Genomic DNA, 26,075 nt, shown 5'->3' on the forward strand with positions numbered 1-26,075 from the left:
ATGGCAAGTCAACTTCCATATGGCCTCTCGACCTTCATATATTTTGTTACAATGAGAAACCCTTTAAGAAAAAGAACCTTGGCCTTTATATCCTCCTAAAATTACAATTCTTTGACTACAACTTCTTGGCCTACACCACCCTTATATGATTTTGTCATTGGTAAATATGGCCTCTCGGCCTTCCAATAGGAAGTTCTACTTTCCCTTTCAAAAACTTGTGATGTGAGCACATCTTGTACAATAGTCTTTAAATCACTTTCACAACCAAATAGGTAATTAATCGACCAACTAGGGTGATATGGAGTACCACTGAAGATGGAAAATGTAGGCTAGGATGAAAGAAATCCCACTGAAATTACGACAAGAATATTCAATCCCGCGCATAAAAATCTGATATGTTGTCAAGAACCATCAAGATGGCAGGATGCACAACTATGTTACCATTGTAAGATCCCAAACAACAACAAAAATCAACATATCTTTGTTACCATTGTAAGATCCCAAACAACAACAAAAATCAACATATCTGACATATTTAAGTGTTCTAATTAGAAATACTTGCAATTGAAAACCAAATACAAGGGATTTGAAAAGAAAGCAACCACTTATTCTACTAATAGTCAGAAAAATTTACATGCCAATGTGATTGCCATGCACGATTGGTCATCAACTGAAAATTCCCAAACACTAAAGCACAATCGTGGACCCTGGATGGATCCACCAAGCAAAGTCTCTGTGGGGTTTTCATCCTGGGATCCAAATAGAACTGGCCAAGCCGAGTTCTCAATAAACATACAATAAGATAGAGAAACATGGGATGATCCCACTATCACGGTCCTATCCCCTTTATGGGCTTGATGGACTCTCTATAAACTTTATTTTATTGTTTTCCCTTGAAATACCAAAGGCAAATACCATGGGAAAATACCGAGGTAAATATCATGAGCAGATTTGGTCCACTTTGACCATATCAAGAAAAACAAATATTACATATTAACACACATATCAAAATGATAAATATAATAATAAAAATATAATGTAACTAAAACATAATAACCAAATTAAATAAAAATAAATCTAATAATTTATAAAAATAATAGTATACATATAATATTAATATATATTAACAATATTAAGATTAATATGAAAACCTAATTATAATTTAATCACATACATATGTATTAATTAAAATATAATTCAATTTAATTATATTAAAAAGAGGTCAATACAACTAAAACTTAATATAAAAATGAAATTTGTATAAATTATAGCATAGTTATAACATAGCTAAATCAAATATATATATATATATATATATGGTTTAATAAAATATAAATATTAATATATTATCTATAGAATTGAAAATAAAATAAAGATTTAATTAAAATATTATTAAGAATATTAATAAAATAAATAAATTAATTAAAAAAAAAAGTTAAAAAAAAAATACTTTTGGTAGAAATCACATAAATAGACCATGCCAAAGATGAAGAGGCAGACCATGCCAAAGGCTTAAATAGAGAGCAATGTAGAGACCATAATTTCAAGTAAGAACTATTTTTGAAAAATAACATTTAAATTATGATATTAATGTATTAATTTATTTAAAATATCATTAAGTAAAGACTATATTAAACGACTAGCTTTTGAAAGATAATATTTAAATTAATTTATTAAAGTAAAATATTATTGAAAATTCTATTAATGGAAATAATCCAAAAATATAACTAACCAGAATCCAAAAATCAAAGTCAGTAATATTTAAATTATGATATTAATTTATTAGTTTATTAAAAATAAATATTATTAAGTAACGGCTATATTTTTTTTTGTAACCTCAGTAGGAGTACATCTTCATCATGTCCAACTTCTCATCCTGATCACGGGATAACACAAGATTTGAACCCAAGACTTTTAGTTAGTTTTCACTTGTGCTACCCTAATCACAGTAAATAACAGCTATGTTAAATGGCTAGTTTTTGAATAATAACATTTAAATTAATTTATTAAAATAAAATATTATTAAAAAATTCTATTAATGAAAAATAATTGAAAAATATAACTAACAAGAATTAAAAAAATTCAAGATCAAACTCCAAACAAAAAAAATGTTAAACATTAAAAAAAACAAAATCATATAATAAATAAAAATAATATATGAAAAAAATATACACAAATGAAAAATAATATTAAATAAATAATTTATTTTTTAATTAAATTTTAATAATATAAAATATACAACTTAATAAATTTACACAGGGTAAAATTACATTTCAAATTATTAAATATGCCACTTATAATTATGAGGAGTTAATTTATATAATATAAAATTTTAAAATTATATTTCATTCATATAAAACATTCAATTGAATGATTATGAGTCAACTTAAATAATATGAAATCTTTCTTTTCGTAGCTATACAAGAGAATAATAAACTATAAACGTAATCATAAGACACAAATCTTTATTAACTTAATTAAATAGTCACGAAAAGAACATTGCAGTGTAATTAAAAGAACAAGATTATTCATTATAGACATTCTTAATAAAATATTTAAATAAATCAAAATTCCTGCATATAATAATAAATGGGTCATCCAGTTCTGGTAATAGGATCATTCAATTTAGATATTAATAATAAATAAAATATTTAATAAAAAAAATAGGTGGGTTTTTCTTGTCAAATTTCTTTTAAATTTTGTAGGAATTTATTGAAATCATAAATTTGATAAGTAATCTTGTGCAATCGAAGTGCTCTCAGAATTTTCCAGAATGCTGAATTTATATATACAGTTAAAAAACTAGTTTAAATAACAGAAATCAAAATTTTCTATTAAATTCTGACACCAAAATTCCAAAAACACTAAAAACAATTCCAAAAGAAATCCCATATGTGAGGGTTATTTAGATCCACAAGACAACAGTACATTACTTGAACCAAATCTCATAATACAAACATAAGTAGAGACTCTGTAATATGTCACATAAACCCAGATTGCTCAGTTACCCTTGCTTATAACGTGCGGGATGGGATAAATGGGTTATTGAGATCCACAAGACAACAGTACATTACTTGAACTAAATCTCATAATACAAATATACGTAGAGAGTCTGTAATATATCATATAAACCCTGATGGCTCAGTTACCCTTGCTTGTAACGTGACCCGCAGCCCATTTTTCATAAAGAGAGTCAACCCACCTACCTTGTATTTCAGCTGTTCATCTTTATTAACCAGTTTCAGTCTGTAACGATATAAAATGGATGCTGCTACATGCTTCATCTGTAAATATGCAAAATCTCTCCCTATACACATTCGAGGGCCTGCGTGAAAAACAGGATATTTGTAAACAGATTGGTTCACAAAAACACCCTCATCATTAAGCCATCTTTTTGGCTTGAATTCCATGCAGTCTCTGCCCCAGATGCTCTCCATTCGTCCCATGGCATAAGCAATGTAGATAATACCAGTACCCTTCTTCAAAGGCGTCCCATCAGGCAATACCTCGTCCTCTATCGCTTCTCTTCTGTCCAATGGCACAGGAGGGTAAAGTCTCATTGTCTCGGACAAACATGCATGCAGATAATGCATTTCTTTCAGCTCCTCCCTGCTGAAAAAAAGTGATTCACCGGGTTTGACATCAACTGCTCTGTTCTTTAAAATGCTCTGGATCTCTTTCAGAATATTTTCTTCCACATGGGGATGTTGAAGCAACAGCCAAAAGAACCAGGAAAGTGCCACGGATGTTGTGTCGCTACCGGCAAGAATGAAGCTCAGACAAATGCCTCGCAAGAACGTGTCGGAATACGGGACTCCATTTTTGTCTCGACATCTCATAAAAATAGACAATAAATCTGCACGACTATCTGACATCCCAATTTTCTCCATACGCAATTCCTCCCTTCTGGACGAAACGATCTCCATGACAAACTGGTCGATGGTCTTCAGAGCAGACTGAAGTTTCACGTCGATCCCCCCTGAACCCAAAAGCCTCATGATTTTTCTCAAAAACAGAGGCGTTATGAATCGACTATACGACGCTTCAAGAGCATCGTTGAATGCTTTGACAAAGGGAATGACAGGCAGAGATGGAGATAAACACCCCACATCCACTCCAAACGCAACTTTGCAGATGTTGTCAAACGTGAAACGAAAGAGTATGTCTTGAAGATCGATGGCACTTCTCTTGGATATTGTGTTTTCCAGAATAGGGATCAGATTTTGGCGCAAGGAATATTGTATGGACTTCACCGCATAAGTGAGACTAGATACAGAGTTAAACTCTACCACAGACGGCTTCCTTTGTTGAATCCATAGCTCTCCATCGACGTTAAACAATCCGTCCCCAAATACATCTGTAAACGCGTTCCTGAAACCGGGACCCTTTGGGAAACTTGAAAACCTAGTTGTGAGAATGTACTCCACGTTTGCCGGATCGCTGGTAAGGACAGTTGGCTGCGGAAGGCCTTTCACAACAAAAGTTCCCCCACATCCGATCAGGATTCGTGAAATCCAATCGTATAGATCGCTGAAATGTATGAACAACGACGGAAGTATCCCTAGGAAAGGCCATTCTGGAGGGGCTCCGCTCTTTGCTTTTCTGCTGAGAAATAGAAAATAGTATGTCAAGGCAAGGAAGCTGACGATCGAGAGAAGGAAGATATCGAACCCCATATTGTGAAGAAGCATGGAGCACGCCACCGAATGCATGCCAGCAGCCGAGGAGTTGCATGAGTACTTAACATCACACCTACCTGTCACGACGAGGGAATTATGGTATCATGAATTTATTGCATCTTTATCTTTTCACCGAACAAGTACTATGGAATCTGGGATAGAATTTGACGGGTAAATTGCCCGTCACTCGCCAATCTGTCGGTATTCATTTTCTTGTGACAGTGTACATTCATCTGCTGGTCTAAATTTTGTTAGATTCGTCTAAATATATGGAAAAAATTTGTTAGACTAATCTAAATATACAGAGTGAAATGGTTTGTTTTCTAGGGTGAAAATGGATTCAGCATCCTCAAAACCTAAGGCACTAAAACCAAAGTTTAATAGTTGTAATGGTTACAGAATTTCTAAAAATATTAACACATTTTCTCAAAATCTTGTTTGGAATTTTCATGATTTCAAACCAAATTGTAGCCTCATTAAACTATGGCATTTATATTAGAATTTCAAAACCAGAGTAGGTCAAATTTGAAAGTTTTAAAGATCAATTTAAAACCCAGTTGTTGCCACTTTTTGGAAGCTTTTTAGGTGGGGGTTTCTGGTCTAATTTCTCTAAAATCTAGTAGGAATTTGTTGAAATCACAAGTTTGATAGGTAACCCCTTCACAATCCAAACGCCTTATGGGTTTTTCAGTGTGTTGAATCCATATATACAATAAAAAAAACCAGTTTAAATAACACAAATCAAAATTTCACCTCAAATTTTTCCACCGAATTTGAAAAGTCCAAAAAATCTCACTAACACTATTTAAAAACTTTAAACATCACATTAATGAATAACTTAACAAAGGCACAAATTCTCTAAAAATACGATGCTAAACGTTCTATATAAACACGCTAAACGTTCCGGTGACAACGAGTAGACGCGCGCCAATCCTTTCAAGAAAACGTTGTTGGTGTGACAATCGAATTGTTAGTACAATCGGTGGTTACTATATGTGTATGGTGTCGTTTTCACTCTTCAACTAATGAAATCATTGCACCGAAAGCACTTCATTTTAAGGAATTACTTGTCGAGTTCAGTGTGCGGGTGATGTCTATCAATGGTCTATTTTAAAATACATCAAACTATTTTCATATATTTAAAAAAAAAAATCTTTTAATATATTATTGAATTCTTTCCCCAAAAAAATTAGCTTTTTCTTAATTGGTTTAAACTTAAGTGCAAATTGTTATATGTCTTTTCTGATTTAATTTTGAGTAGATTTATTTTAATTTTAGATTTATTAAGTGTTTAGAGGAATCAAATTTTTTTATAGTGAATTTCTTTTAATATAAATTTGAAAAAAAGTTTACACCTCTATAAACGTTATAACATTTCTTCCACATAAAACTAGAGAATAATTTAGTACTTTTTATTTTATTTATAATAACATACCAAATAAATAAATAAATAAACACATAATAATTCAATAATCATCTTTATATAATAACTATTATATTACAACATTTCTTCCACACTAAACTAGAGAATAATTTAATACTTTTTATTTTATTTTATAATAACAAACCAAATAAATAAACACATAATAATTCAATAATCATCTTTATATAATAACTATTATTTTGTTATAACAAATTATTTATCCTACATATTCTTTCATTACAAGACATTTTTAATAAATCAATCATCTTTATATGATAACTATTATTATTATTATTATTCAATTTTAAAGTCACTAAATTGGTGTATGAGACCCCTTTTTGTGACCGTGAAATGGTGAAATGATTGTATTGTTGTCTACAAAAGTATACATACTCTACACCATCTATTTTTAAATATGTAACCTCTTAAAAGGAAACACATACTCTTAACCAAACTATTATTATTTATGAAAACATACATACTCTACCCCATCTAATTTTAAACTTATAACCTCTTAAAAAGAAACACATACTCTTAACCAAATTATTTACCTATCGTTATAACAAATAATTTATCCTACCAATTTTTTCATTATAAAACATCGTTGTATTTCATAAAATAAATAGTATATTCGTCATCCTCACTGCTTTGGCGTTTGTCAACCAAATCAGGATAAATGGAATGGAATTGCTAAAGCCCAATGTTTTTCTTCTTTGATTTTGTAATATCAAGGTCCTTACCTTATCTTTACGCATACAATTTGTATTTACATATTTTCCATTAATTTTTTTATCCATCGTTATCTACATTATTCATCCATTCTCCATTGATTTTACTATAAAACATCTATCCTCATCTACGTTATAAATCCATTGATCATTCTCTACCCAAACAACTTATACTTTATAAGATTACATGTGTGATATTAACACAATATTTTTCCCTTCTAGAAACTTGTGCCCTTTTGGAATGAAACAAAATGAGACACTTCACGTGAGTCGAAGGTCGATAAGATTCTTTTATAAGAAAAAATTAAGAGCGTTTGTATTGATAAAAGGTTGTTACATTTCAAAAAAATCAGAAATAAACCCCCTCACATTCCATATGACAAAAATGCTTAGTGATATCACATCCCATATGCTAAAAAATTGTTTATAATAAGAGTCTACACAAATTTATAAAAACCATAATAAATACTACATCTCTGATGTTCACATATAAACTAAAAATTGCAAAAAAAAAAGATCCACGCTCATATATGAATGCTTAGTGATATCACATCCCATATGTTAAAAAAGGTATGTAATAAAAGTTTACACAAATTTATAAAAACCATAATAAATACTACATCTTTAACGTTGATATATAAACTAAAATTTACAAAAAAAAATCCACTCATATAGGAAGACTTATATGCAAATAATTTTCCCTTACTCTTAGAGATTCTCATTGAAATAGGTAATATATATGATCTCTCCATGAAGATACATGTGACCCATTTTAGATAGTGTATTAGCTACACCATTATGTTGGGATATATGTGTAATACATTAAAAGTTATAATATATTTTATTTGTAAGACTTATTTTATGTTGGCAATATATGTGTAATACCTCAAAAGTTATAGTATTTTATTTTGCAAGACTTATTTTATTGCGAAAGACATTTTGAACATATATTAAAAAATTATATAATTATTAAGGCAGTTGTCTATAATGAGATTTTTTGGAAGTTTTTCCGGTGGGTTTTTCCAGTTAAAATCCGGCAGCAATTTATTGGAATCGCAAGTTTGATAGCTAGTTTCTGCACAATCAAGGCGTCCCAGGGGTTTTTCAGGGTGCTGAATCCAAATATGCAGTTAAAAAATCATTTTAATGCAACAAATCAAGATTTAACCTCAATTTCTTCCACCGGATTCCATCACCGGAATCTCCAAAAAGTCGCATTATAGACAACTCCATTATTAAGACAATTTATTTTTAATTAATAAAATTAATATGTATCTAGATAAGCCATGTTAAAAATGAATAGACTATGACAATATGGGGGGAGACTCGGTGACTCTTGGGAAAATATAAAAAATTCGAGTTGACACAAAAAACCTAAAATATAGACTCAACTAACCAAATTTTGGGGTGGTTGAATAGTGGAAGTTAAGACCTAAGCATTAAGGATGGAGGTGTTGGTGTTTTTGGCTACGGCATGACGTTGTGTGGGGGAGCCAAGTACCCATTAGCACTAGATGTGAAGCACTGAGAAAAAGTGTGAGGCTATGGAAAACTTTTGTAACAATATCCAAAAATAAAAGTATTGTTATGAACACTTGAAGGGTGTGAGGTATTGGTATTAGAAAGAACAAGACTTGTTTTCTATTTTTAATGAACAATGAGAATCGGTAGTAGAAATTCCAAAAGAATTTGTTAGTAGACTATAATTAGAATTTACCTTATGCAAGCATGGAAAATAGTGTAGCATTATCTTTATGTTTCGAAGTTATTTCTTTATAGTAGAGAACTATTGAAGTTTGGAAAAAAATAAAGAACAACTGTAAATAAATATCATATTATAGAGATGTACAAGTTATGTATGTTTCGAACTACATTTAAAATTAACTAAAAGTAGGAAGAGATAATTAATAAAATAAAAAAATTTCCACTGAGGTGGCCAAGAAAGGAGGCTTCAAGATTTTTAAGTCCTTGCCTAACAGTTTCTAGTAGTCTATATGAAAAGGCCCCTTTGATTTACAAACTTCGGGTCTATCAGGAATGAAATTCTTTCTTAAAAAAAAATGTAATACTAGAAATGTGCATGTTGCCTAAATTTATAATACACTTGTATCCCTCTAATAAAGGAAAGAGTTTGTTAATTACATAGTAATGATACACAAAAACAAGAATGAAGCTTACAATTTTTTGCCTAACATTGTACAATAACCCATAACAAAAGTATCATTGACTATACACATTTCTTGAGTTATGGGGTCGAAAGCCATTTTATTTATAAAAAAAAAGTTGTAATGCTAACAAAAAATAAAAATATAGACCACGCCTTATACAAAATATGCTAGAAAATGGAAAATAATTATATTCACGTTTAAATTAATTTTGAATATATCGAGTCATAGGGTCAAAACCCTTCCCCTATTTCATGGACTGAAACAAAATCTAAACATATCCTGGGGTCATAGGGTCAAACCCTCCCCCTCTTTCTTTAATTAACTAGACATAAGTACGTCAAATGAATCACATAAATTATATTACATAACATATTCAAATTAAGCCATTTAGAACTAAAAAAGGAAATTTTGGAAATAAAAAATTACAACCATTTTAATAACATTACCAACCCAAAATAACCAAAATATTACATTTGGGATCATAGGGGTAAACCCTCACTCTTCAATTAAATATGCATAAAAAGAATACTACGCTAGCTAGTTACAAAAATTCACATAAGTGAATACAATAATTACAAGAGGTTACATATAACAAAAACATCGGAAACCACCCAAGTGTTTAAGACATTGAAGATGGCCAAGCAAAAAACCTAAAGTGATGTTGAGTGAGAGGGTCTTAATGTCATCATTACGCCTCTTAATTGGGCATGCAAATACATGCAATCAAACTCTAGAGTCAGTTTGTGTTCCACAGATAACCCTGAAGCTACTTGTGCTCCGGGAAAAGCCTTGAATCGACAAGCTCCAATGGGACACATAAAGGGATGAACTTGAAAGAAAGCAATTCTAATATATATATATATATATATATATATATATATATATAAAGAACTTACTCTATCAAATTTTGTTGATGGTGACCCATAATCACCTAGAAAATTAGTGAACCAAGAAGTAACTCAATTGGGTTAATGGTAAATGGAAATATCCATTGTAAGTGTTATAAGCAGAACATTGTTGGTTGTGTGGGGCCTGACCCAGGTTCAACGTTAGTTAGCCAAACAAATCCCTACACTACTGGCCCTTTCGGGATCAGCCCGCGAAGCGCAAAGCGAAGTCTCACCCAAAGTAGTATGGGGGGGTGCTAGAACCAAGTTTCTGCTTCCTGAGATGGTCATGATGTCGAGTTATACCCTCCGTTCCTACTTTTGTGCAGGTCACTAAGCTTTAGGGCTTTGTCAGTCTATCCCTTTATTCCGCCCTTCAGTACCTCCGCGAAGGTGTATGATTGACCTCCTCGCAGCCTTAACCCACGGTGTAGGTACTTTCGCGCTGCTATGATAGCGTATTGTACAGGTTCCCAAGTTATCTTAAGTGTTTTACTTATCTTACTAAACAATCACAGTAAGCGATGCGTAAAATGATATTCTTACTTGCGTTCAATTAACCAACATAATCACACACATTCGCGCATCACATAAAAATTATAGATTAAACCCAAAAAACAATATAACCAGATGCATCAACATGAAATAAATACACAAAATTTCCACAATACTTCTATTTATTGATATCTTCAGATTATTACAGACTCTATCTGCCCTGCGCACATAGCTACAGGGGTTAGCGCACTCACCTGCGGACTTCCACCCTAGGCCTTTACGCACTCAGCCGCTGAGCCTCTACCTACGCTAAGACCCTATACACTTAGACTTCTCTACCATGACTCCAAGACTTGTCTTCTTCTACTAAACTAAACTACTTAGAGCTTACTTACTTTGCTACTTTTTATACAATCACATGGTCTGTGGACCATGGGTGGATTTTTACAGCCGACTTTACACCTTACAAAATAAGGTTGGACAACCCTTTATGACTCTTGACACCTTCACGCTCTGCGACCACAAAATGTGGAGACTTTACAACTTTATTACACAATTGACCCAAAACATGGGCTTTTAGCCCCAAAACTGTCCTTGGGGGATCCCGTTCCCAACAAGACCCCAACACAAACATGGTGACTCGTCCTCGAGTCACTCTGCAGGTGTGGAGATCTTGGCGCAAAGACCTCCTAGCTCAACCTGTATGACTGCAACCTCGGCAGTGCACTATGTGGTCGCCTGCTTCACTTCCTCGACCAACTACTCCATCGCAGGTCCTGAACTGTCGGCTTGAAGCTTCTGCTGAGTTGCTTGTAGAGTCGCAAGATTTCCTTCAATAGAGGTCGTGATTGCATAAGCCTCATCCAACCAGGGCTTCAAGCGCGCCTTCAACACTGCCTCCTTGTGTTGCACTGCATCTACCTATTCTTTCAACTGCTTGGCCTCCTGCAGCTTTGCCAGTCTCTGCGTGAGCATGATGGTTCGTGTTGTACCTTTTACTTCGTCATAGCATTGTTGTAGCTCTCATGCTTTTGTCTCTAGTTGTTGTACATTAGGGTCCTCCTGCAGGCTCGTCAAGACCTCGAACGACTGTTCGAAAAGTTGTGTGTAGTCTTCTACTGCACTGTCGACTGCTGATATCGCCTCTGTGATAGTGGTTGCACGCTGCTCCTTTACTTCTGGCAGAGTTGAAGGCTAGGCCTTCAGCTGTAACTATGTAATCTGTAGGTTCAGCTCTAGCTGAACCCTAGCCATCTTTGTACGAGCGTCATGCACCCCTATATCAAGCTTGTAGACGTGCACCTTGATTGGTTTTTCCTCAGGAATGGCTAACTCTGGGACCAAGACTGTAATAGGGGTGCAGTTGTAGTGTGGCACCCATAGCAGGTTGAGCAGACTTGCCTTGTCTACTCCCCTGAGCCACTTCCGTGGTTCCAATGTGGTCATCCCTGTGGTTGTGTCAATAATGTGGCGCATCAGCTGCTTGGTCCCCAAGTGCGGGAACTTCTCATGGTCAGCTAAGTCCCAATCTTCTAACTTTAACAGAGAAACTACAACCTTTGGGGCAACTTCCTCTGCCTCCCTAACAACCTCCGGCACAACCTCCTCGGTTGTCACTGCTTTGGTGTCCATAGCTTTTGCAGGTGTTGACATGATGTTATTCAACAGCTCCTGTGTCACCTGTGGTAATTGCTCAAATGCCAAGCTCGCTATCAGATCTTCAAAGAATTCACGGTTCATGTGCACCTGAGAGCTCAACAACTCAATTCTCAAAATTCCAAGTGTTTTTTGCTGGGCAGCCACCTATAATTTATAGGGCATTTTGAATTCAAATCCGACCGTTCCCCCCACATTCGCTTCATTAATGCCGGATTAGCGGCAGATTTCCAAGGATCTTACCCATAAAGTTCGTCTTAAATACCGATCACCCACTCCATTTGGCTGCATTTCTACTGTCAAATCATGAACAGTGACTTTAACGGTCACTTTCCTACTGACCTGCGTGATTTCTCCTTTGGTAGCGCAGCTCCCTTCACATTGTCGTGAACCCTGCGACATTTCCTCGCTTCGCACAATCCTCTAATCGCGCAACTCCCCAACCTGGGTAGTGTAGTTTATAGTCCCGTGCCTCCTTTCAGCTGCCTGGAGCGCTAAGACTGTGCTACCCTAATATAGCCACATGGACAGATCGCCTGTATATGGCTTCAATTGGATGCCATTCACCTTTCCTGGGAAGGGATCTCCGTTCAATATAACCAACTAAACCGCTCCTCTGTCGGCAATCTCCTTAATGACATAGGGTCCTAACCAGTGCATTTTGAACTTCCCTGGAAATTTATCAAACTTACTGTCATATAACAAAACTAGATCATTTACCTTAAATGTGCGCAGCTTAATGTGTCGATCATGCCATGCTTTTTTGCGCTGCTTTTGGACCTATTGGTGAAATCCAGCTAGAAATCTCTCTTCCTCAAGCTCAGCCAGTTGCGCGAGCCTCTCTTCCAGGGATCCACGATTTGTCATACCCGTGAGTGTTGCTATGTGTAGACTAGGTACAATGTATTCCATGGGCATCACTGCTTCAACACCATATACAAGCCTAAAGGGTGTCTGTCCAGTCAACTTTTTGCATGTCGTCTGATAGACCCATAGTACTGCAGGTATGTGTAGGTCCCAATCACTTCACTGAGCGTTGCAAACCTTGGTCAATGCATTATCCAGCACCTTATTGAATGCTTCCACCATCCCATTAGCTTGTGGGTGATAAGGCGTGCTCTTCTGGTGATATACCTGAAATTCCTCTGTCAGCGCATTGATTGTTTCGTTTAGAAAAGTACATACTCAAAGAGGAACTTCACAGTGGCCGTGCCTGTGCAATCCTTCACAGGTTGTGCCTCTGCCCATCGAGTCAAATACTCAGTCATGGTGATGATGTAATGCGCTCCTGTCTTCTTTCCTTAGGGTTTAATGGGTCCCAAAAATCTATTGCCCATTTCTTGAAGGGTTGTAATGTCATCTGTGGATTCAGAGGTAGCTCATACCTCTGCAATGGCCTGCCAGTCCTTTGACACACATCACACACCTTGTAGTAAGCTTTTGAATCCTGATGGAGGGTTGGCCACCACAACCCTTGCGTGTAGAGTCTTCTGCGCAATCGCTCTCCTTGCATAATGGCCTCCCACGATGCCCCCATGAGCGTCCGTGAGGATACTGCTCCTTTCAAATTTTGGTACATATCATCATAATACTTCATCAGACCCCATTTTCCCCATTTTGTACAGATGCCCAGCAATGACAGAAAAGTCTACCGCACGCACCACTAACTCCTTCTTCTGCTGGGTGGTGTAGCCTTTCGGGGCGGTTCCTGTTGTTAGGAACTGTATGATGTATTGAAAGTGACCATTTGCGATGTGTACTACAAATAGTTGCGCGTTAGGCAATCCCTCCTCCAAATTAGTGGGTTCTTCCCCTGTTTTGATGCGTGACAGATGGTTTTGTCCCACGTTTAGTAATCTAGGCTTCACAATAACCTCAAAATCATACTCTTGGAACAATAACAACCACCTGCATATTCTGCCCCCCAATATAGGCTTAGTGACCAGGTATTTCAATGTGGAATGATCTGTATACATCTTAAAATGTCCACCTAGCAAATAGTGTCTATAGAGCACGTATACCATGGCTAACCCTTCACGCTCGGTGGTGGAATAGTCCTTCTCAGCCTTGGATAACCTCCTGCTTGTGAACACTATAGGATGGTCCAATTCTCCTCCGCCAGCTTGTGTCAGTACTGCTCCAAGCGCTATACATGACACGTCTACATGTACATGAAACTCCTTCTTCCAATCCAGGAAGACTAAAATCAGCGTGGTGACCATTTTCTGTTTCAATACATCCAATCTTTTCTTATAGTCCTTGTTCCAACAGAACGTGACATCCTTTTTCAAAAACTTCTCCATAGGCACGGTGATCTGGGCATAGTCCTTGATAAATTTCCTATAATACCCAGTATGTCCTAAGGTTGCACGCAACTGTTTCACACTCCTCAACACCTCCAAGTTAAGCATCACTATGATCTTCACGGGATCTACCATCAGTCCCTTTCTACAAACCACATGACCCAGTCTAGTCCTAAAAGGAACACAAAACATGCACTTCTTTAGATTGAGTACGATCTAGTACCTTAGACAGTTATCTAGCATTAGGTGAAAACTTGTGACATGGCGTTTCACCAGCCCAAACACAATCTAGTCATAAAAGTACACCTCTAGAAACTTATAAATAAATTCCTTGAATACAGCAATGACAACGCGCGAAAAAATCATAAGCGCATTCTTCAATCCAAAGGGCATTATGGTATACTGAAAACATCCCCACTTAGTCGCGAAGGTCATCTTGCTTCTATCCTCCGGCGTGATTTTGATCTGATGGTACCCAGAGAAGCCATCAGTGAAGGAGTACGCTTCCTAGCCACCTACATTATCCAATACCTCATCAGTGAATGGAGTCGAGAAAGGATCATGTATGCAAGCATCATTCAAATTCTTGAGATCTACATATATCCTTATTTCATCCTTCTGCTTCTTTTCCTGTACCACCATTGGGCTTACCCAATCAGATTCTTTGACGTGCTCATTGATGCTTGCCGCGAGCATCTTTTCTAGCTCTAAGCGGACCTTCTCCTTAAACTTCGGATTGAGACAGTAAGGTCTTTGCTTAACCATCTTCATGTCGGGCTTTAACGTGATCTTCATAACGCCCAGGTCTCTTATTATCCCTTTTAGCTCTGTAAACTTGGTAGGGAACAAATCCTGGTATTCACTGCTAAATTCAGCGACCATCATCCCAGTAATCTCCAATCTTCGTGAATTTGGGCTCCGCCTCAGTACCAATATTTACTTGTTTCGTTTTTAGTGGCGCAGTTATATCAGGATTCTCAATATGCGGTCCCTCAACTTCGCGGTGACCCTATGTTTCAGGGATGTTAATACTTCGCAGATCCTCATCTTCTTCTTCAACAGTCACGTTATAGCATTCCAGCACGTGGCTCAACTGAGTAGTCCAATTGGGTTGAATCAGATCCAAAGGATCCTGTGGTATCCTAAAGATTGTTGCTTTCACTTCTTGTAGCACTTCATCAATACAGTCAAACCTATCTTCAAAGCTGAACGTCATTATGAATCCTTCGTGCAGAATATCCCATTCACCTGTACCATGGCGAAGCTCTGTTTCCAAGTACCATTTCATCGAGATGACATCCAGGGTATGACAGAACAAGTGCACCCATTCAGGTTGGGGCTTCGCTCCATAAGCCTTAGCCCATTTAGCCAAGTGTGCGTGTGGATCATCCTTCCCATCATACTTGTCTATCATTCGTATCTTCGGCTTCCCAAAGCATGTTGTCATCATCCTCCTGCATTCGCACCAGTCATCAAAGCTACCCTTGCGTGTACCCACCATCTTGCGGGCGTAGTGTGCAGTGCCCAGTCCAAACCCTAGAAGCGCTACCTCTCTGGTACTTCCCTCTCAAAGGCATCCAAAAATACATCTACATCATTCAAGCTATCGTAAGTGGGAAAATTTCTTACTTCTGATGACACACAACGCAGTGACCGGGTCATCATGTTACAGCTTAGCGTGGTTACTTCATGTAGCTGATTCTGCCAGTGCTCTAATTCTTCATCAGAGTCCGAGGTGCAGGAACTCTCGCGATCCCATGTAATTCATCCATCCGCTGTTGGATTCACCCAATCTTGGTCTCGCATTGTTATCTTATATATGCAGTCCAAATTGTCATCACTCTCATAATCACGAACTGGTTCAGTATAACGCGATCCTTCAGCAAGATCTAGGGGTACTATTATGCAAAGCAATTTCTTTTCAAATATCATCTTTCACTTCTTTAGGCTGATCACTCCGTTCATGTCAGTAGCCCAATCAATGGCAAGGAGCACAGGGTAGGGGTTGTTGTCATCCACAATTTCTATTACTTCAAAGTCAGCCAACGCGCTCGTGCCTTCAATATCTATAGTCACTCCTTGTAGTCGTCCCATGGGGATGATCTTCTGCTGATTTTCCATCCTTAACTGAATCAGAGACCACTACAACAAGGGTCTTCCCATCCGCTCCCAAGTCTACTTTGGTAGAATGTTCGCGTCTGACCCCATATCCAAAATAACCTGATCCATTTCATATTCTCCTATCTACGCGGTTAGTCTCATCTCTCATCCTATCCTTGCTTTATGCTTACCAATCTTCCATACCACGCGCGGTTCACCCGAAGTGTTTCCGGCGCATCTATTTATAAGCTCCTGTAATCCCTTCACAGCCTTGCTATCACGCAACAACTTCATGCAGGTTTCTAGAAAGGTCATAAGCATAGAAGGGTCCATTTCCTGATTAGGCTTATCCTTGCTCCCTGAGGTAGAGGCCTCAACGAAGCTCTTCTTTGCTTCCATGAATGTTTCACGTGCGCGCTCCAAATCAAATTCAGCCTCCTTCGTCAGAGCTTTGTGAACCCATGCACTGTCTTCAAGTTGTTTCCCCTTATCATCACCCGTTGCAATTCCACTTCAGAGGACTATATTCATAATTGGATCCTCCTCGTGAGGCTCAACCCTCACCATTTGCAGGTTCTGAGTCGACTGAGGTGGTAGCACCCCTTTGTCACATATCCTCGCTATCAACGTAGGACAGTCCTCTATCTCATGATCAAACTGAGTATAATATTTTCCCCATGTTCGCGTTGGGTTAGCGCATTCACGGGAATAAAGTCTTGGTCCTCCACAGTTGTAACAGATCAGCTGTCCCCGACCTCTGCCAGGTCCTCCTCTACCTTGGCCTCATCCGCACCCCTGAAATTTTATTCGCCCCGTCCTTGCGCTCTGGTCAGGGGGCGCATTTCTACCTGAACCCTATAGGTAGGTGTTTTGTCCATCATGAATTCATAACTTCTACAGTTGCGCTCGTCGTGCCCTACTGACCTACAGAAGTTGCAGAACAGTTATTTTAGTGTTTGTACAAACTTCTGCAACAAATGACAGTTATCTGTTGCATGTTTTCCTGCTACCTAACATATAGCGCACCACAACATAGGCCCCACACTCGGTCTTGATTGGGCCTCTGGCCTCACAAGCATCGGTCCTCCTCTTGCAATATAGTTCGCAAAGATCGGGCAGTGGTCTTTGTCATGCCCCTGACCTTTACATTGCAGGCACCATACCTCTTCCCGCACCTCTGGTTGAACTGTTTTGTCCTGCTTCAAACTTTGCATTTCTAGGCAAATATTTTGCAATTGCGGATGGATCTGCTGAACCTCTAGATTCAGATCTTGCATCGGTGTTTCATGTAGTCTCATTGTAATCTCCAAGGCCTCTGCCTGAGTTGTAATCTTCTGTTGTGACAGTACAACCCTTAGGTGTGGTAGGAGTGAAGCCATGAACCACTTGCAGTGTTGTCCATCTATTAAGTTCATATTGGCTTCGCGGATTTTTCACTTCAACCTTTGATCGAATTCCCAAGGTGTCTCGCCTAATTTTATCACGATTTCCTTGAACCCCACAATCGACTGTGCCTTAGATTTAGGCCTACTGAATTCTTTATTCAGTGCGGTATGGATGTCTGCCACTCCAGCATTTGGTTTATCATTAGAGTACTTAATCTACCAGGTTAGTGCACAATCCTACAAAGCACTAACCAATGTTTCCTTATTCATGTGATCATCTGTGACACCCTGAGCTTCCCATATAGCTTTCACGACGAACCAAAACTGGTCTGGGTCCTCATTTCCCAAACCCTTAAACAAAGGCAGCTTCACTGAATTTTCCATGTTGAATTGCGGTGAAGGTGGTGGTGGTATGGGTGATGTGACAGGTGATGGTGGTGAAGTTGGAGGTGGTGTGAGTGGAGGTGGTAATCATGAGAATCCCTATCTTATTAATTGAATTTCACTTCAAGAAGAAGCTTGTGCTACTCCCTCTTCATCACCCAATGGATGTGAAATCAATGAGCTATACTCAAGGCCCTTTCTTCCTTCGTTTCTGTAATTCTTTCCACTTCATGTAGCTCTAAACATCAAGGTAGCTTCATAACCCATTTTTTGCACAATAACATCTTAATCCAGGTATTCAAAGACTTCAAGTACTTACCTCGCAGACCTTTGAAAAGGTGTCGCTCCACCTCACTGTAACTAACTGAGCTATCGACTGCGAATTCAGTCACAAATCCTCCTATGATGAGATCGAGCCAATGATCGATAGCATGGGCGATCTTATCCTTAGAGGCTTCCAATCTCTGTACCAGCTCCAAGGTCCAAACAATAGGACTGTCAAGTCTCCACCTTCCTTGGTTATCCACTAGCTTCACGATCCACTCGTATAACTCAACTAGAAAGGAACAGAAAAAGATCTCGTGGATTTCTGTATATAGGTATCTGTCCAGCCACTGTTCCTTTGTCATCTATGGATTTCTGTTCTCCTGCGCCGTGAATTCGTGGATATTTTTGTCCAACCAGTCTTCGATCTCTTTTTTAGTTAGGTTCCAATGATATGAAATCACACATCTCTTATGCAGATTCCAGTCTCGGCAACAGAACCATTTGTTGGTTGTGTGGGGCCTGACCCAAGTTCAACATTAGTTAGCCAAACAAATTCCTACACTATTGGCCCTTTCGGCATTAGCCTGTCGAGCGCAGACTGAAGTATCACCCAAAGTAGTATGGGGGGTTGCTGGAACCAAGTTTCCGCCCTCTGAGATGGTTGTGATGTCGGGTTATACCCTCTGTTCCCACTTTCGCGTAGGTCACTAAGCTTTAGGGCTATGTTAGTCTAGCCCTTTATTCCACCCTTCAGTACCCCCATGAAGGTGTATGATTGACCTTCCCGCAGCCTTAACCCACGGTCCAGGTACTTCCGCGCTACTATGACAGCGTATTGTACAGGTTCCCAAGTTATCTTAAATGTTTTACTTATCCTACTAAACAATCACATTTAGCGCCGTGTAAACTGATATTCTTTCTTGCGTTTAATTAACCAACATAATCACACACATTCGTGCATCACATAAACATTATAGATTAAACCCAAAATGCAATATAACTAGATGCATCAACAGGAAATAAATACATAGAATTTGTAGAATACTTCTCTTTATTGATATCTTCAGATTATTACAGACTCTATCCGCCCTGCGCACACAGTTGCAGGGGTCTGCGCACTCAGCTGTGGACTTCCACCCTAGGCCTTTGCGCACTCAGCTGCAGAGCCTCTACCTATGCTAAGACCTGAAACACTTAGATTTCTCTACCAAGACTCCAAGACTTGTCTTCTTCTACTAAACTAAACTACTTAGAGCTTACTTACTTAGCTCCTTTTTATACAATCCCATGGTCCGTTGACCATGGGTGGATCTCTACAACCGACTTTACACTTTACAAAATAAGGGCGGACAACCCTTTATGACTCTTGACACCTTCACGCTTCGCGACCACAAAATGCGGAGACTTTACAACTTTATTACACAATTGACCCAAAACATGGGCTTTTAGTCCCAAAACTATCCTTGGGGGAACCCATTACCAACAAACATACACTTAATGAAACCCTCGATGATGCCTTCACTCTCATGACAAAAGGAACAATAAATCCATTAAGAAGTTCAAATGAAAATGAAACTATGTGAATCGATAACAAAGCACCAATGGTTACTAAGAATGAAAACCGAGTAGAATTGTCACGGAAACCCTTCGTACATATAGTAAAAAAACTAGCAAAAACAACATACATTGCATGACACATTAAAATTTAACCTGTGCCTATTGACGGCTAGATGTCGCTTAATCGACCGGTCTAGTTTGGATAAAGGACAAGTGGTTAGGGTTAACATTGTCTGCCTGGTCATTGAAGTTTTGAAATGTGCTTGCCAATTCACCAAGTCCTCGAGAAACTTTGGTGCATATTAAGAACAATGTACACAAATAATTAATAAAACTCGAATGCCAAAACATTTAACTCCAAGAAATATTCCAAGCCCTTAATATTATACATAATTATATTCAATGAGAATGTGTACTTTCAATGGCGTTTATTAACTATACAATGAAAAAGAACTTGAAAATGATTTTAGGGAATAATATAAAAACAAAGAAGTTTGACAATGCAATAGTGAGGGAACATATTAAGATTATTAACCATATACATTTAAGATTATGCATTCAAATTTTATTCTAGGAGTAGAGAGAAAATCTTCCAAAGAATAGGAGTTGATATATGTTTCGTACTTTATATATATAAAAAAATTATGGAGTATTTGGAAGATGTTACAAATGGTATCAGAGCTTAATTGACCACATTGGGGCCTATTATGGGCTGAATATCTATATATATATATATATATATATAAACATTGTTGATAACGTTATTAACTTAATAAATTCATATATTTCAGAAATGGTGGGTGAAGAAAGTAACGTAAATAGTGAAAAAAATAGAGACAAAGACAATGAATAACACCTTGAAAAATCTAAACAAGAAATGTATGTGGAATTAAAGAACAATTTAAATTAGGATAGGAACCAAGATGTACAATCTATACTTCTAGAGACCATACAACTCATGAGAACTGAGTTAGCAAGCTACATAACAGATAATGAAAAATTGTTCAAAGCTCAAGCAAAATAGCAAGAAAATAATGCTATATTAGTAAAAAGCATTATTGATAAACAAGAAATCAAGCAAAATGATCAGAATTCTAATATTGAAGATAAAATAAAAGAAATATTAAAAAGGAAGGAACAAGAAGACAAACACGAAATATATTCTAACAAAAATGGAAAGGAAAAGCAATGGCATAATCTTCAAATAGTAATGATAATCAAGATATGGCATCCTTAACTAAAAGAACCAAGGTAGACAAGTTGCAAGGAGAATTTAAAAAGATAAGACCACCAATATATGAAGGAGACACAGAAGAAAAGGCCGAAGCTTGGTTGTTAGGAATGGACAAGTACTTTCAAGTTTATGGATATTCTAGCAATCTAACAACTAGATTAGAAATACATCAACTGAGTGGGACAACTTCCATATGGTGGAAAAATACTAAAACTGCAAATGGGTTTAAAGAGAAGGAAATGACTCGAAGACAATTTAAAAATCTATTCTGGAAGGAATAACAAATGAAACAGTATTTTGATTATAAAGTTAGGGAATTCCATGACTTCAAACTTGGGAATATGTCCATTGATGAATTTGCCACTCAAATTTTAAAACTGTTAAGGTATGTACCTTATCTAGGAGAAGAAAAAACTAAGGTGCAACAATTCTTGAGTTACTTACTTGTGTCTTACAGAAACATAATTGAATTTGATAACCCTAAGGATATGAAGGAAGTAACTTTGTTATCAACAATTTAATAAAAAAAATGAACAATAGAAAATAGGAAAAAACAAAAAGGGATACATAAGTGAATTCAAAGCAAGAAACACAAGATTTTCCGATAAAACAAGAAGTTTTCAAGGTAGCAGTTTTAATAGAAATAATAGATCTCCGTAAGAGTCTATTCCCAAGAAAAATCGGTCAGAAGGATTCAAAAATGAAAACGAAGGATATTTTGGAGAACCACTTAAGTGTTGGAAGTATGGAGAACTACACTTAGCTAGAAATTTTCCATATAATAAGGGAAATGAAAGATGTACAATCCATCATATACATGAAGCTTCAACTGTAAATGATATAGACAAAAATATACCCAAAATCAATGCAAGTTTGGATGATTGATAGGAAAAACATCAACCATAAATGGTTGAAGTAGAAGGTGAAATATTATCTAAAGTTATTGTTACACTAAAAAATGTCACCATGACTATTTTTAGTTAGTATGGCTCCATCAACTGTCATACTATCCTCCTTGGCAAGTCTCATGCCTCTGCTTTCCATGTCAAACTCAAAGAAAGAGAGAAAAGTCATTTAAAGTCAAGTTATCTCTGGTACGTAGTTTCTATCAGCCTTACCTGCGGGTACGCAATCCAAGTTCACAATACCTGCGTACTTGTACGCTCTGTCTGTAAAGCAATGGGTGCGTACTCCTGTAAAGGTCAATAAGCACAAGTTTCACTCCAAAAAAGTTACTTGTGGTTATTTCTAGAGCATTCTAGAAGCTTGTTTGACGTGTATGGAGCGCCTCCAGATGGTTCATGTATCCCTATAGAAGAGGAACTTATCCCATCAATAGGGGAGCTAACCCACCCAAAATAGGGGCTTATCCCATTGATGGTGGACCTGATTAACTTCCTCTACAACACTATAAATACAGGCATTAGGCCAGAGGGAGGGGAGGTTGAAAGCTGAAAATTCCTAAGGGTAGATGCTGCTGAGATTAGGACTTCCTTGTAGAAGTTTGTGAGGAGAGATTGTCATCCTTTCTTGTTTCATTTGGAAGTGGGTGAGCTGATCAAAGTAAAGGAAAACTCTTGCTGGACCCTGGGAGGAACTTGCACAACACCAAGGCTCAGGTTGTAATGGTTTCTTTTGTTTCCTATTAATACAAATAAGTCCATTCTTCTCAACAATTTGTTATTTATGAGTTGTTTCATATACTCCTTGGTATGTATGTTAAATATGTTTTGTTTTATAATATGTTAAGGTGCTATTTAATTGTTTGATTGTTAGTGAATGCAGGTTTCGAAGAGAAGGAGGAGCTCATCCGGATCGATGAGGCTAGACTACTACAACAACGTTGGGTTACAGGTAGGATCTAACCCTTGATTTCTTGTATGATGAATGCATATTTAGAGAAGGATTGCTCTTAATTGTCTTGTTTGTCACTAGAAAGCCTTAAGCTTCTAGGGAGGTTGGTTGTGTCCGCACTATCGACTCTTTCCGCATGACAAAATGGCGACTTCGCTGGGGACTCCATTGATGTGAATGTGTTTTCCTTTGTCTGACACTTTGTTCTGAGAAAAGTCTTTTTCTTTCTGGTTTTTGGTTGTCTGACTGTGTGTTTGGGTGGGTTAGCTTAGGGTTAAATTAGTTTTTAGTTTTTCTTAGTTTTGCTAGAAGTACGCAGCCTCTGAGTTCAGCACAGTGCGTACTTGTACGCACTGCGACTGTGTGCACAGAGCGTACCCGCACCTGTGTAAACAGGTTGCTTGCGTACCCTGTCAAAATTGAGAAAATTTAAATTTTCTCCTTTTTTCCTGTTAGATTTTGCTTTTAGTTTGTTTTTTCCACCCAGATCCACTAGTTTCCTACCAGAGATCTTCATCTGAACTTGTTTCGTCAGTGTCAAGTGTTTTAGTGGAATTCATAGAGATTTTTCCTTAGGGTTTGATTTTTAATTGGTCCTGTAGTGACTTTGGCGTTAGAGGTTGTCAAACTTTGGATCTCCCTGGTTTTGTTCAACCCTCTTAGGAGTCGGGCCTGTCATAGAATTCACCCTTGTGAGAGACATACCTTTGTGTCTTCTCTTTGCAAATCTCGAAAAAGTTTGTTGATTGAACTTTGAATTTTATTTTTGAGAAAAAGAACAAAAGAGTTTGATTTTTGTTTTTGACTGGTTTTTGGTTCTGCATTAACTAGTCCTTAGTTGCATTTTGACTAAGTAAAACATCCAGGAATCATCTTTAGTAGGCTTTTGCCTCATTAGGTTTGCTTGTTAGGTGAATTTTCGTTTGATTTGCTTTTAAGTAGCTTTGATTTAATTGTCATAGATTTGTAAAAGATTGTTTTTTGATTTTTAAAATGCTTTGTTAAGTAGGAAAAAGTCCAAAATCTCCTTTGAAAGAAAAGATTGCTTAGTGGCATTTGAGTCTTTGAATGAAAAGGGCATTTTCGCAAAATAATTAGTGGTCATGAGTTGCATGTTTTGGAAAAGATAAATAAATTGTTTCTTTGATTATCTGTTAAGAAAGTTGCTTTTATCAATTTTGCATTTTCCAACTCTCTTAGCTAGGGAATTCATTGAAAAAGAAAAGTAGCATAAATCGTCCTAAGTGCATCTTTGTAGTGGTTTGAGTCGAGTCTACACACCATCAGTTTCATCTCCGCTACCTTTTGTCTTAAAGAAAAGCCATAAAAATTAACGCTTAAAGTAAAATCAACTTAGTAACTTTTTATTTACTAGGGCTCTGAAACACCAATATAGATCAGGCTAGTGTCTTGGAGTAGGAGAGTAATTAACTCTCCAAGACAACAAAACCAAACGAGTAGCTTATCTTATGGTAAGATAAATCCAACTGTTGCATTTATACTCTGGGAAAGCTCCTCTTAAAGGAGAAGCACGAGCTCGTGTCCGAACCAGTGAGGGGATCAATCCTCCCTCGTTGGGAACGACGCCAGACACGCACGTATTACAAATGGTAAACCTCGAATTAATCATTGTCGAGGAGCCAGGGGTCACTTGTCGGTAAACCTTGGATTATTGTCAAGGAGCCGGCAAGGGGATTGAGCTTGATACTCTGCCCTTGCGTGCTGTCGGAGTGTAGACTGTTCCCCCAGGTGTATTTGTTGCTGTTGGTAACCTTAGTGACCATTATCTTTAGGATTCTACCCGAGGTGACGGTGGAGGGAAGATCCCACTGTACCTGGAGCAGACGTCGGCTAGACTCACTTGGATTTTCCGGGGGGTTCACTTCACTCGAGACGGTTAAAGTGGAGGAACTTGTGCCAGTCTATTCATTAAGCAGGTTGCCAGGGTAACTGTTCTACCCACCACTTCTGTACTGAATTCAGCGATGTTGGGCTTCATCACCAACTAGTGTTTTCGGTCCGGAAGGCTACTATTTGTGCATGGTTTGACGCCCTAGATTATTTAGGCGTGTGATTTAAATTTGTTTGGTTCTTTAGAGACTTTAGGTGGTTTGTTTTGAGATTTTTACTTTGTTTGCGTGTGCGGTAGTTAAAAGTTTTTAACTGTGGCGGAATTACCGAGACAGTCCCGTAGACTTCGGGGCCAATCTCCTGAGCTTATCTCCGTGGCCGAATTGTTGAGGAGATCCCGTAGACTTCGGGGTGAACCTCCTCAAGACGACCCGAGTCATTACGAAGGTTTGAAAGTCCCTGTAACTCCTCCTAGTGGCAGTAAAGTAGGTTCACCTGAAGAAGGAGAATCTTCGTTGGTAGTCCATCCAGATTACCAAAGTCTAGAAATAGGTTATAATCCTGAAGCTGTTACAGTTTCTGAGCTTGCTGGTAGTTTTTCATCTACTAGTGATATAGGCAAAGAACCTGAAATATCTGAACATGTTACTCCAACTTCTAGTGTTCCTGATTCACCTAGGGTAGAAAGAATCATAACCGAAAATCTTCCTTCTGGTTTGATAGCTATTGAAGAACTTGCTCCAAAAGAAGAAGTAGGCCCTATTCTTGAAGATCAACCTAATCTTGATCTAAGAGAGCGTGAATCTATCTTTTACAGTCCACCTAGAAGTACTACTTGGTACCTTTCGTTAACTAATTACTTAGACAACTCAGGGATCGGTTTTTCTCCACCTCGTACTCCTTATCCACCCAGAGGTATTTATACTCTTGTAAATATGTCTAGTCAGTCGTCCGTGTTTACTCAACCCCCTGAATCTTTCTTGTATGGTGGTCCTTCTGTTCCTACTGGGTATCAATCACTTTCTGGTACCTTTGCAGGAGCATCTCCTCAACCCATTGGACATGGGTCATTAACTGGAAATAATGGTAATAAACCGTTGGGTG

General features: G+C 37.5%; 1 pseudogene; it reads right to left on the reverse strand.

Moving 5' to 3' along the window:
• Positions 1–2,955: 2,955 nt before the first annotated feature.
• LOC149178498 (cytochrome P450 86B1 pseudogene) lies at positions 2,956–12,327 on the reverse strand (annotated as a pseudogene).
• Between the last annotated feature and the right edge of the window lie 13,748 nt (positions 12,328–26,075).

This window comes from Pinus tabuliformis, chromosome 4_1, assembly GCF_031772625.1.
Source record: "Pinus tabuliformis cultivar Carrire ecotype Pingquan chromosome 4_1, CPIR1, whole genome shotgun sequence".
In the NCBI taxonomy this organism is placed as follows: Eukaryota; Viridiplantae; Streptophyta; class Pinopsida; order Pinales; family Pinaceae; genus Pinus; species Pinus tabuliformis.